Below are 12,762 nucleotides of genomic sequence, written 5' to 3'. Positions count from 1 at the left end.
ATACGCGTGACCGCACTTCAGGGCGCAGGAATACCTTTTGGAAAGTATATTGCAATCTGTGGACAAGGAAATTAAACTTCTGTAGCGCATTGCGAATTGAATGTGATTGAACTTATTTGGGGATTTGTCTAGAACAAAGGAGAACAACAATTTTAAAATAAATGATACTCTACAGTTGTGCCGTTCCGCTCTATAAACTGTTCCCCAAAGTCTCTGGAGGAATTCAGTCAGACATGTACGGTACACAAACTTGAAAACAGTTATGCGCCAAGAGCCCACTGTCTTGACACAGCAATACGAGTAGAACCGTTGCTGATCCTAGCAGACGAGTGCAATAGCAGCAGCGGGACCTCAGCCAGAGGCGAAAGCGGTTAAGATAGGTTTTATTTCAGTCATCATTCTTTACTGCAAAATTTATTCGAGCTAACCGACTTTTCCATTTACTGTTGAAATGTGCTATACAAATGTATATTTATTGTGAACTGCTTTCACATCGAGCATTTATCTGCAATTTCCCGCATTATTTCCCTTTACTCGCGACAAAAACTGAACGCGACAATGCCTTACTGGAACGCGACTACGAAGTTCCCGTTCTTCAATGACGAACAGCGCTTATGGCGTATTACAGCAGTGGCGGCGCGATGGTTGACAACTCCGCTCTACTACAGCCTCGCATATATTGCTTTACAAACTCTTAACAAACAAACACAAGCAATATTCATTAGTAAAGACGTATGATGTAACCAACAAATATCCATGTAAGTATATAGTTCTGGCAACACCGGCTATGACCTCCTTCTGTGCGGATGCACACATATTCCCCGAACTCTTACGGGACTTGGTAATAAAATGGAAATGTCGTGTGGCTAGGGCCTCCCGTCGGGTAGACCGTTCGCCTGGTGCAGATAAGAATGTCTTCCACGAGTAATGAGTGTGTTGGAGTGGGACACTACGAATGTAGTGTATGGACATACGAGGCGAGATAGTGGGTCTCGCAGGAGGCGTGCGCGAGATAGTCCCTGCAGTCGCGCTATCCTCTGTGCCCTCGGTGGCTCAGACGGATTGAGCGTCTGCGATACAAGCAGAAGATCCCGGGTTCGAGTCCCGATCGGGGCACACATTTTCACCTGTCCCCGTTGATATATATCAACGCCCGTTAGCAGCTGAAGGCATTAATATAATTCTAATTTCATTAACAAATGTTCAAGCTTAACGCCAGTCACCAGTGCCTTCTCCGTCGCAGTAGCTACAACGTTAAGCTCAATCGTTGCGTCTGCGTTTAACATTATAGCGATGAAACGAGTTATCAGAAAATAGCGGAAATCCGCCTGTAAATAGAACAAGGTTGGATCCTTAAACTGCGCTAAGGAAATTTTTCTTCTAGACGACCTAATTATTGTTGTTGTTGTTGTGGTCCTCAGTCCTGAGACTGGTTTGATGCAGCTCTCCATGCTACTCTATCCTGTGCAAGCTTCATCTCCCAGTACCTACTGCATCCTACATCCTTCTGAATCTGCTTAGTTTATTCATCTCTTGGTCTCCCTCTACGGTTTTTACCCTCCACGCTGCCCTCCAATACTAAATTGGTGATCCCTCGATGTCTCAGAACATGTCCTATCAACCGATCCCTTCTTCTAGTCAAGTTATGCCACATTCTCCTCTTCTCCCCAATTCTATTCAGTACCTCCTCATTAGTTATGTGATCTACCCATCTAATCTTCAGCATTCTTCTGTAGCACCACATTTCGAAACCTTCTATTCTCTTCTTGTCCAAACTATTTATCGTCCACGTTTCACTTCCATACATGGCTACACTCCATACAAATACTTTCAGAAACGGCTTCCTGACACTTAAATCTATACTCGATGTTAACAAATTTCTCTTCTTCAGAAACGCTTTCCTTGCCATTGCCAGTCTACATTTAATATCCTCTCTACTTCGACCGTCATCAGTTATTTCGCTCCCCAAATAGCAGAAATCCTTTATTACTTTAAGTGTCTCATTTCCTAATCTAATTCCCTCAGCATCACCCGAGTTAATTCGACTACATTCCATTATCCTCGTTTTGCTTTTGTTGATGTTCATCTTATACCCTCCCTTCAAGACACCATCCATTCCGTTCAGCTGCTCTTCCAAGTCCTTTGCTGTCTCTGACAGAATTACAATGTCATCGGCGAACCTCAAAGTTTTTCTTCTCCATGGATTTTAATACCTATTCCGAACTATTATGCGTCCTTGAAGTTGACACTCACCGAAAAAAACTATTTTTCTAAAATATTACCGCATACGTTGCCCCCAGTTCAATTAAGATATGATATTCATACACTAACTAAAAGTAGACATTTCCACGATTCCGGCAAGGTACAACAAATAGATGTTTGTAACGCAACGTGACAAGGATACGAGTTCAAATTAGGGGTCAATCATTCTGAAACGGGTAAGTCGCGGTACTGTGTCATCAGGGGCGAGAGTGAATCGACTCTTATCCACCAGCATCCCTAACATACTGGGAGAACGGTGTGTTGACCCCACCGAGGATGACACGGCGGTCGGATGGTCCCGGTAGGCCACTCGTGGCCTGAAGACGGAGTGCATCTCTAATATCCGTCGCAGAGCCCTTTTTTCGACGGCTCACAGAGTAAATTGTTTGCTCCATGGTGTACACTGGCACCCTTCCAAAGCTTTCATTGTATAATTGCCAAGATGGAGCTTTAATACGGGCTGTTCAAAAAGTCTCTCCGCAGTGCTGTACGATTGTTAGCCGAGCGTGCCGTACGCCGCAGTGAATACGTGAATATACCGAAATGAAACTCAGTGAAATACAAGTTCTTGATTTATTGAATATTCATTTTTACCTACAAATTTTCACATTAAATGTTGAAAAGTGTCCCCCCTTGTTGTTGAATACACAATTCAATTCGGCTAATCATCTTTCCAAAAACAAGCTGTAACATTTCTTCTGTAACAGAAGCAGTGAAAGTGGATATTGCAGTTTTCAATTCGTGAATGGATTTTGGACGGTTTTTGTATACAGTTACTTTGGCTGCACCCCTGGAGAAAAAGTCAGGTGATGTTAGGTCAGGCGATCGTGGAGGCCAAAGTCCCTGTGAAACAGCAGCGTGCAGTGACATTGAAACGCGAGCTGTATGCGCGGTTGCACCATCTTGTTGAAAATAACCGTTCAGTATTTCACTTAAGACAAGTTCTCCTATGAATGGGTGCAGAATATCACTGCAGTATCGTTGTGCGTTTATTGTTTCGTTGAAAAATGTGGGACCCACAATCCGACGTCTAGAAATTGCAATCCAAACTCCTAGTTTCACAGAATGAATACACGATGGTTTTGCAGTACTCCACATACGGAAATTTTGCGAGTTCATGTACCCGGATAAATGAAACCACGCCTCATCAGTGAAAAACATTTCATTAAGAATATCCCTTCCATTTTGTTGAACGAAATTTTTGAACCATTGATAATAATACCGTCTCTTGCCATGGTCAGTATTTTTCAGTTCTTGCACGACTGTCACTTTGTATGGGAAACGTTCTAATTTTTCCTTACAGCTTTGTGGGCCGTTCCGACACTAACATTGATTTCCTGGGCGAGTTTTCTTACTGACTTGTTCGGACTCATGGACATTTTATCGGAAATATCGAGTAGTTCATCCTCAGACTAAACGCTAGTTCGACCACTTCTCGGTGCATCTGTCACTGAACCCGTACTTTGAAATTTGTTAATCAAATCTCGCACAGTATCGCGATGTGGGAGTGTTGTCTCCCGGAAAAACTGAATTAAATGTTTGACGGATTGAAACTGTGTATTTACCTCCAGCTTTGAACACTTGTTCGACTAAAAACACACGTTCTTCAATGGTTAGCATTTCAACAGTGACGAAAACGAAACAAACGAACAAAGGGACTAAACATAAACGTTCGCGTCAACACATAACGACACACACCAACGATACTACTGACTAGACTTGGCCACTGTTTCTATGTTTCGATCCAGTGTATCGATACGTTGAACTGTTTCAGTGTTTCGGAACGGCTGTGATTCACTGTTTCGAAACAGTGGTGTTTCATTCCGCCCCTGTCTCGAATAACCGGACCAGATTCGATCTCGAGCCAGACACAGAAACTGTATCGTTGTTACAAAACAAGGCTGTTTCAGTCCACTTATGCTTGGAACGGACTAATTGTATTGAAACAGTGATGTTTCATTCCGCTCCTTGTCGGACGAGATTCGATCTCGGCACAGGTACTGAAACTCAACATACTACTTCATGAAACACTTTCAAGAGTGTCGAAATCTTTTTGACAAGCAATAGCATGAAGCTTAAGATATCCGAAAATAAAGCTTCGATTTTAGCTGACTGTCTTATTCCGAAATGGTGTAACATCTGCTTTATAAACACTAACCAAACAATAAAACAGCGCATACTATTCACATTCAAGATAATAAATATGTGAAAATCATTGAGTTAAATTACACTTTTTTTTATAACATAAGCTTCTCTGTTCATGTACAGTAATCATATTAAGAAACGCAAGTAAGCCTACAACATTTTGATTAAAAAAAGGCGTAGAGTGACAGTTATTAGACATATACATAAATTTGATGTAGGTATAATTGCAAGCAATGTTTGACATATCACTGATAGTTTAATGGTGAACGGGAAGGACTGGGGAGCATGGTAAATTTATAGTAACGGTTCGAAACACCTTGAAAGACAAAAATTTTTCTGTTATATTTTGTTATTTATTCGAATTATTTGGCATTATTTGTGAGTCAATAGTCACTGTGCCTATTATCCACAATGATTCCCTTTGTGTGCATGGAAATTAGAAGGAGAGGTATATTACCCATACTAACGGATTGTGGGAATCCCAGTAGCATATCCGTTGTTTCTGCAGTTTGCTCCCACCTCCAGTTCCGTTTGTGGTGGTTCTTCTGTCTTCAGCTACGGCTGTCCTCAGCCAATTGAAAACTATGAAAGTCACACGACACGAAAGCAGCGCATTTGCTGCAGGAAATACGAAACTGCCAAGACGCCTAAGTGATAGTTCCATACTTTCTGCGACATGATTAGCGCTCTCGCACCTCATTTGTGTTTATATGGATATACTTACACAGTAGACATTCAAGATGATAAAATGTGTAGGTTTATTAGATTACAAAACACTAACTGTTTCACTGTTTCGAAACAGCCTATCGAAACATTACATTGTACTGTTCCATTTGTTTCGAAACAGTTACGTATTTCAGTTTGCTCATCTCTACTACTGACGCTGGCTGAGATAAACGAAACAGTGGAATGCTGGGAGAGTCCGCTTGAAGGGAAGTAACCCAAGCAGGCGAACAATCAATCATACGGCACGCGCGGCTAACAATCATAAGGCACTGCGGAGACACTTTTTAAACACCCTGTGCGTCTACGCACCCAGGCACATGGACTACTTGGCAAACTCGCGTCTTGCCAATACTTGATACCAGTTAACCCTTAAGACAGAGGGGACAGTAAAACTTCAGTGATGGCGGGGAGGGGCTCAACTTTTTCATCAAATAAACAAACAAAGAAAACAATCAATCGATGACTGTAGAGTGCCACCACAATCTGCAGGAATTATGCGTGAAATTTCAATTCAACCCGTATTGTATTAAATATGAACAACACAATTAGGAACCTGTGTAACTCATTCCGGAACTTTTGGACGACTGCGAACATGACCCAATGTCATAACGAAATCTACTGTAAATAAAATATAGCTCGTACAAATTATAATCATTTCTTGTTCCGCTGATTTGTACATGTTGGCAAATCCCAGTTCGACCTGCCCCGTCGGGTGAAGCTATTTTTATCACGACGAGTATAATTGAGATTCAGGGAATTTAATGATGTGATTACTGCGAGCGTAACAGTGCTCAAATAACGGAATTACTGTACAATTACTACATAATTGGGTGCGCTAATGTATTAGAAATAACGATCGTTGCCAAGAGAGGATAGCGATGTCATATATAGTACGCTCCCATACACACACTCACTCACTCACACACACACACACACACACACACACACACAGAGAGAGAGAGAGAGAGAGAGAGAGAGAGAGAGAGAGAGAGAGAGAGACCTGCTGCCACCGAAACAAAGAAATTTTTCTTATATACAGGGGTCGGACGAAAATATGGAAACACCAGCACACAACACATTACAAAGTAGGACTGCCTAATTTTCCGGGGGGGACATAAGAAAGGAGGGTCATGTCTTTTGTAAAGCCATAAAGCTACATCCAATTTCACGACCACTTGTTGCTTGAAATTCCGCTGGTATCTGGGATTTCTTCCATTTTAATGTCCAAATTGTGAGCTTGTAGTTCCTGAGCAAGTTCTAAAGAACAAAACTAATTGTCGCAACTGTTTGTGCCGTGCAGCTCTTTGAATAGATGGATTACAGATTGAGTGGGACTGCTATTTTTTTTTATTTTTTTTTTTTTTTTTTCTACAGGAAGTGTGGATCCATTACATCCTTTACTAGAGTAGATGTTGGCGTTGCAAATATATGCATTATCATTATGTGCGTCTGTCAGGCCCATGAGTTTAGTGCCATATTTTACAGGTTTATTGGACATATTCATGTGGAATTTAAATCTCCGTTTGTGAGGCAACAAAGTTTCATCAACTGTCATATTAACTTCAGGACTATAAATTTGCTGGACGCTCCAAATAAACTAGTTAAATGTGTTCGTAGTGGCAGCAGCTGGATCACATTTCTCTTTGTATTTTCTCATTCCCGATTCATCGAATCGAAATTCTCTAAGCATCATTCTTAATGGCTTTTCTGCTATAATTAATCTGAAAATTGGCCTCCAGGAGACCGAAGTGGAAATGAGTGAGGTCATAGCCTTCCTCACAGATCTGAATATGCTACAAAAGGCTGTGACTCCAATAGCAGCGTTCACTTCCTGCATACTGCAATCAGAGTGAATTTTCCCCAGCTTTTCGTTGACATGCTTTACAATTGTCTTAATCATATCGGTAAGGATTTTACGATGTTGGAGCTGTTGTTCGGGTTTTAAAACGTGTAGCAACTGATGACCATGTGAACCGTTTGACTCTTTCGTGATGAGATAGTGGAAGACAAAATCTTGATTGTCACGATCAGCAGACCTAAATGAGCTAGAAACATCAGCAGGCAGCTGTGGAGTGATTAGTTTGCTTCCTCTAGAAATTACCAGACACTAGTTGCTCTCCGATTTCTTCGCGAAATGGAGTATTTTATACTTCAAATATTCCTGAAAAGGATTCGTCACCAACATCGGGAGAGCCATTGCCGTTCTCTTTTTATTACGTAGGTCTAGGATAGAACGGAAAGGTAATTTTGAGAGAGAGCGAGGGCTACATTTTTTTTCGACCGATTTGAAATGTTCTTCGGACCTCTCATTGTAAAGCTGTAACAAAAAGAGGAAAAATGTAGTTTAACGAATTTTTAATGTGAATATTTCAATTTCTGCAATATGTATGCGTAATAAATTACAATGTGTTTGAAAACCGGAATCATTAAAACAAACTGTAAAATGCAAGTTCACACAATTTTTTTTTCATTCCTCTACAAATATAAAAATCTCAACCTTAGTATGCTAAAAAAACTTCCAGTTAAAATGATGAAATGTTGCGACAAAAAAAACAGACCTTTTGGAAGAGTGGAACACTTCAAACAGGCCGGCAAACACATACTTTTAGGAAGACTCGGTCGGAGAGACTGGCAAAAACTTGATGCTATTAGGGAGAAGAATGGACTATTTAGGAACATGGTTTCACATACAGACAATACGCAACAAAGAACCTTCTGACTGGAAAACAATGAATGCGCTGACAATGAATTTTTGACCAGCTGCCGTTCGGGACCCGATTATCAGCTTCTCCTCTCCCTCGGGAGCCATGCAGCTCCGTTAGCATTGTTAGAGTCAAGTATAGCGGTATTTCAGACCGATGTTCCGTTCAGAGGGATAAAATTCAAGGTGAAACGATATCAGTGATAACATCCGCTGATTACGTTGATGTCATAAGAGAAGGTGAAGATCTGTTGCATGGATTGAAAAGTTTAGTGATTACAGGATATGAATTGAGAGTAAACAGAAGAAAGATGAAGATACTGAGAACTAGAAGAAATGAGAACAATGAGGAACTTAATGCCTGATCCACGTGGTTGCCAAACCCCGACAAGCAATCACGAATTCAAATGTGTGGGTAGGGCGTTTGGCTTAAGCGTGCTAGCTCTTGTGTCGGACTATCGGCACAAATCAGAGGAAGTCTGCAGCAAGCACTTGCAACGCCTCTAAACGTTTGTGTCGACTTAAAATTGTTCATGCACTGCCGGCGGACAGAAGTGCCTTCCTGTGCTCCAGGAAAACTGAATAACTGGTCTAGCGAGGTAATTTTATAATTCCTCGAAAGCTACCAAGCAGGGCCCTGCATTTGGGACCCACGGAGTAAAGACCATAAAAATAGAAAAGTAACTGATGCTTGGAGACACCTTAGTGAAGTTTTAAAGAAACCTTTAATTAAATATAATTAAATAAACCCATCAAGCAGATTAAAAACAAGAAAGAAACTCTTATTTTCACACTTCATAAATATTTAAAGAAGAAACAAGATTATATTCGTTCTGGCTCAAGTATAAATTTATATATTTATTTAAACTAGATACTTATAGGTTAAGACAAAACATTTATAGGACAAAAACAATAAATCTGATAAAAAGTTGATTCAAACAAAGGGGCTATTTTTCATATTGCTATATTTCTTTAACAATTTTTAAATAATAATTATTGAAATGTCTGTAATTAAATACTAACGTAGTTGTGTTACTAACAAAATATGGACGTATTTCTGATGTAAATAAAAAATAGGTAATAATAATTTTCGCGCAGGAATCGAGGATATTTACGAACCTGTATAGTTTGCATGCGAGCGTAAGGAATCGTTTCTTCTGCTGGTATATACCAACAAGATTGGTCTGAACTCAAAAACGGCAAGTTTACATATCATCTGCCTGTTTACATATCTCCGTATCTATACATTTCCTTGGCGCTTCAGCGTATTTCGCGTACAGCAGCGATAAACTTTAAAAAACAAAAACAAAATCTAGTAGAAATGAGTTTCCTCGCTCCTGTATCTGATTACACATGTCTATACCAGCTTCCTTGGCGCTTCAGCGTATTTCGCGTACAGCAGCGATAAACTTAAAAAAAAAAATCTAGTAGAAATGAGTTTCCTCGCTCCTGTCAAGACGTCAGTTCTGATGTACCATGTTTTCTTACCTTACAAAGTTAACCGCTTCTGATCAGACTTGGTCTGCGAAGCGAACAAAGTGTTGCTCAGCTTAACTGAAGTAATTAAAAACAAACAATACGGTCGCCATGGTACCGATGGTCAATGCACCTCTAATAGAAATCAATGTGCTCTCACCGATAATGGAGTTCTAACTGAAGAAAAATAATTATAAGCCATGAATCGGATACTAAATTGAAATACTCAAACTGAGCAACAAAATCGGGTTTCTGTTTTAATGAGAGATCGGTATCAATAGGTACCAGCTTTATACAGGAGCATATTTCTCTCCACAAAACTTCACATTGAGCATTTGTCTAAGTCCCCGGCACGAAGCGACCATTTATATTAATTTTCTCATGTGTGCGCCAAAAGCTTCGACGTAATTTCCAAATGCTAAAACCACTTTTTACGTACATGGTAGGCTGTCAGAAATTTTTTGTGTAGGTGAACTTGATTACATTATATCGCACGTTACCGGCCAGTTTTCGCCTTGTGCTCTTTTTCTGCGATATATTTTACGTTTTAGTGACATAACTGCATGAAATTGTAACATGTACTGTGTGCGGGATTTCATTAAGAATAATGATAGGGCGATTACGCAAATATTGTGGTCAGACGACTACAGCTCTCTGCTCTCTGTCAAATTTCACGGTTTACGGCGTCTGTGTCTACGCCTGTGGAAGTGAAAGGAAATATAAACAAGAATTAGTGAACAATTGGTCAACAACATTTGAATTATATGACGTTCTACACAATGATATACGCAGATGAAGTACACTGATGAGCAGAGTTAGACGGTTCCCACTCGTAAGGGGCCCTGGGAAAAGTGTTATAGAAACCTTTAAAAACGAGCGTATGAAACAAAATTTGTACTTGACATACCTTCATGGTTGAGAAACGAAGATACATAAATCCTTCCACCTTCCACAACAGCTCAGTACGGTGCTGCATGTTCGCGAACGTTATTGCCAGAGAATTGGATTTTCACGGCGGATGTTCTCACGTAACTTGTCAACATGGAAGCATATCTGAAATGTGGCAACAGTGAGAGGTTCCAGGAACTCGCGTTTCTGTGTTGCGTGCGACATGCTTCTCCAGGTGCTGTTTCATTCCGACGATATATTCTGTGGAACAGCGGATGCTTCTTGTGAAACTGTATTGGGTACGTGGTCCCTCTAAGACATTTCAGCGACTGTTTTTAGAACGTTTCGGCGGTCGACGTAAATCACCTAACATGCCACATTCAAGTCTTGGCGACGAAGCTGGGGACAAAGGGTGTCGCCCAGAAAGTCTCTTCGCCGTTAATCGCAGGAATTCGGACTATGGCGTATCACGTGCCACAGAGCTGCTAAGAAAACAGGCCTGTATCCCTCAAGTTTACAGCCGTTCTTGAACTGATACAGGCTGACCATGATAAGCATCCAACGTACCGCATTGGTTTCAGCAAATTATCGCTAAAGGCAAAAATTCTCAGTACACGTGATACAGTGACAAAGTATGTTTCCGTTTGTCAGCACACCTGAACTCACAAATTTGGAAATTTGTGGTACGTTCCTCTGGAACCAAACTGCTAATATCATCAGTCTCTAGGCTTACACACTACGTAATCTAACTTAAACTAATTGGCGCTAAGGACAACACACACACCCATGCCCGAGGGAGGACTCGAACCCTGCAATGGGGGTAGCCGCGCGAACCGTGGCAGGGCGCCTTAGAACGCACGGCTACACCCTGAACTCACAAAGCACACGTTTATGAAGCAGTGACAATCATCATACAGTCGTTGACGAACCCGTTCATTGACAGAGGGTGGGCGTGTTCTTTGTGTTAACACAGTGGCACATCATGCAGCCAATTTTTGTTGACACTATGGTGACCAGTGAAGTGTATCATGTATTGTTACATGAATTTGCGAACCAGTTGTAAGATGAGGAACTGACCTTCGGCTGGTGCCAGCAAGATGGAGCAATATGCCACATGTCCAAAGCGAGTATGTTAACGGTGGTATCATTTTTCCCTGGCATACTGATTTCCAAAGGATTCTGGCCATCACCTGACTTGACCGCCCCTGACCTTTTTCTCTGGCGTCACCATAAAAGTTATGTGCACAAGAACAGATCGCGCACCATTGAAAAGTTACGAGTGGACATCCACTGTGAAATCCAGGCAGCCAGCTCAATAGTCGGGGCAGCAACATTCATAAACATGCAACGCCATGTTCAGCTGTTTATACAGATGGGAGGAGGGGTGGGGGGTATGAGGAGTACACTTCCTGCACCTCTTCTAAAGTACGTTCATTTCTCAACCACAAAGGTATGTACACACAAAGGAATTAAAGTCATTAGTCGCCAAAGGGCATCGAGGAGGCAAGTTGAAAATTCGTGCCAGATCGAGATTCGAATCCACGTCCCCTGCTTACTAGGCAATTGCGCTGACTACAGCACCACCCAGACACAGCAGTCACCACAACCGCACAGACTACCGTAGCAAACCTCCCCTCTGACCCAAATTCGCAAATTCTCGTAAGACTTTGAGTTTGGTTTGCGGGTGTGGTGACCACTGAGTCTGGAAGGCAGCAGTGTTTGGCGCACCTGCCTAGTAAGCTGAATATCTGAGTTCGAATCTTGGTCTGCCACAAATTGCCCTATTGGTACAGACCAGTTCCCCTGGCAACTAATGCCTTTAACTCCTTTGTGTCTTGGTTCATAGTGCCTGCAGGGTAAAAATGGTGTCTGTTGTTTTGGACATATCCCAAAGAACAAACGACACATGTAAAAAGGTATGTCATGTACAAATTTGGTTTCATATCCTCCTTTACTAAAATTCTTATAACACTTTTCCCATGGCTCCTTACAAGTGGAACACCCGTTTATGCCCACAGCCATTGCGAGATCGAACGCTGCCTGGTGGCGTTGTGAACACCTGACACAGTAAGGAAAGGGTGTGCGGGCGATGAAATCACTAATAGGCAACAAATATGTCAGACGTCCATCCCTCAGCACAGAATTTGGAGGTCAGAGCCTTGTCCACTCTGTAAACAACAACAAACAGCAACCTGTGGCTGAGCTGAACTCAATAGTACAATGATGGTATAGGCGCAATGTTTCAGAGCTCACTGTTGAGTATGTTTCGTTGATTGTGAGGCTCCACAGCAGAAGACCATTACCTGTTCCCATAATGACTCGACAACATAGTCGTTTTTCACAGCAGTGCGCACGAGATCATCGAGATTGGTCGGTGAATCAATGGAAACATATCGCCCGATCAGATGAAACACATTTCCTGTTACACCAAGTCACTGGTCATGCCTAGTTAAGCTGTTGTCCAGGTGAATGGCTTCTCGAACGAAACAGACATCACATCTAAGGCTGGCGTGGACAGTATTATACTATGGGTAACACTCACCTGGGCTTCCAGGGGACCGGTG

Source organism: Schistocerca piceifrons, chromosome 6 (genome assembly GCF_021461385.2).
Source record: "Schistocerca piceifrons isolate TAMUIC-IGC-003096 chromosome 6, iqSchPice1.1, whole genome shotgun sequence".
NCBI lineage: Eukaryota > Metazoa > Arthropoda > Insecta > Orthoptera > Acrididae > Schistocerca > Schistocerca piceifrons.
This window is presented reverse-complemented; position numbering follows the sequence as displayed.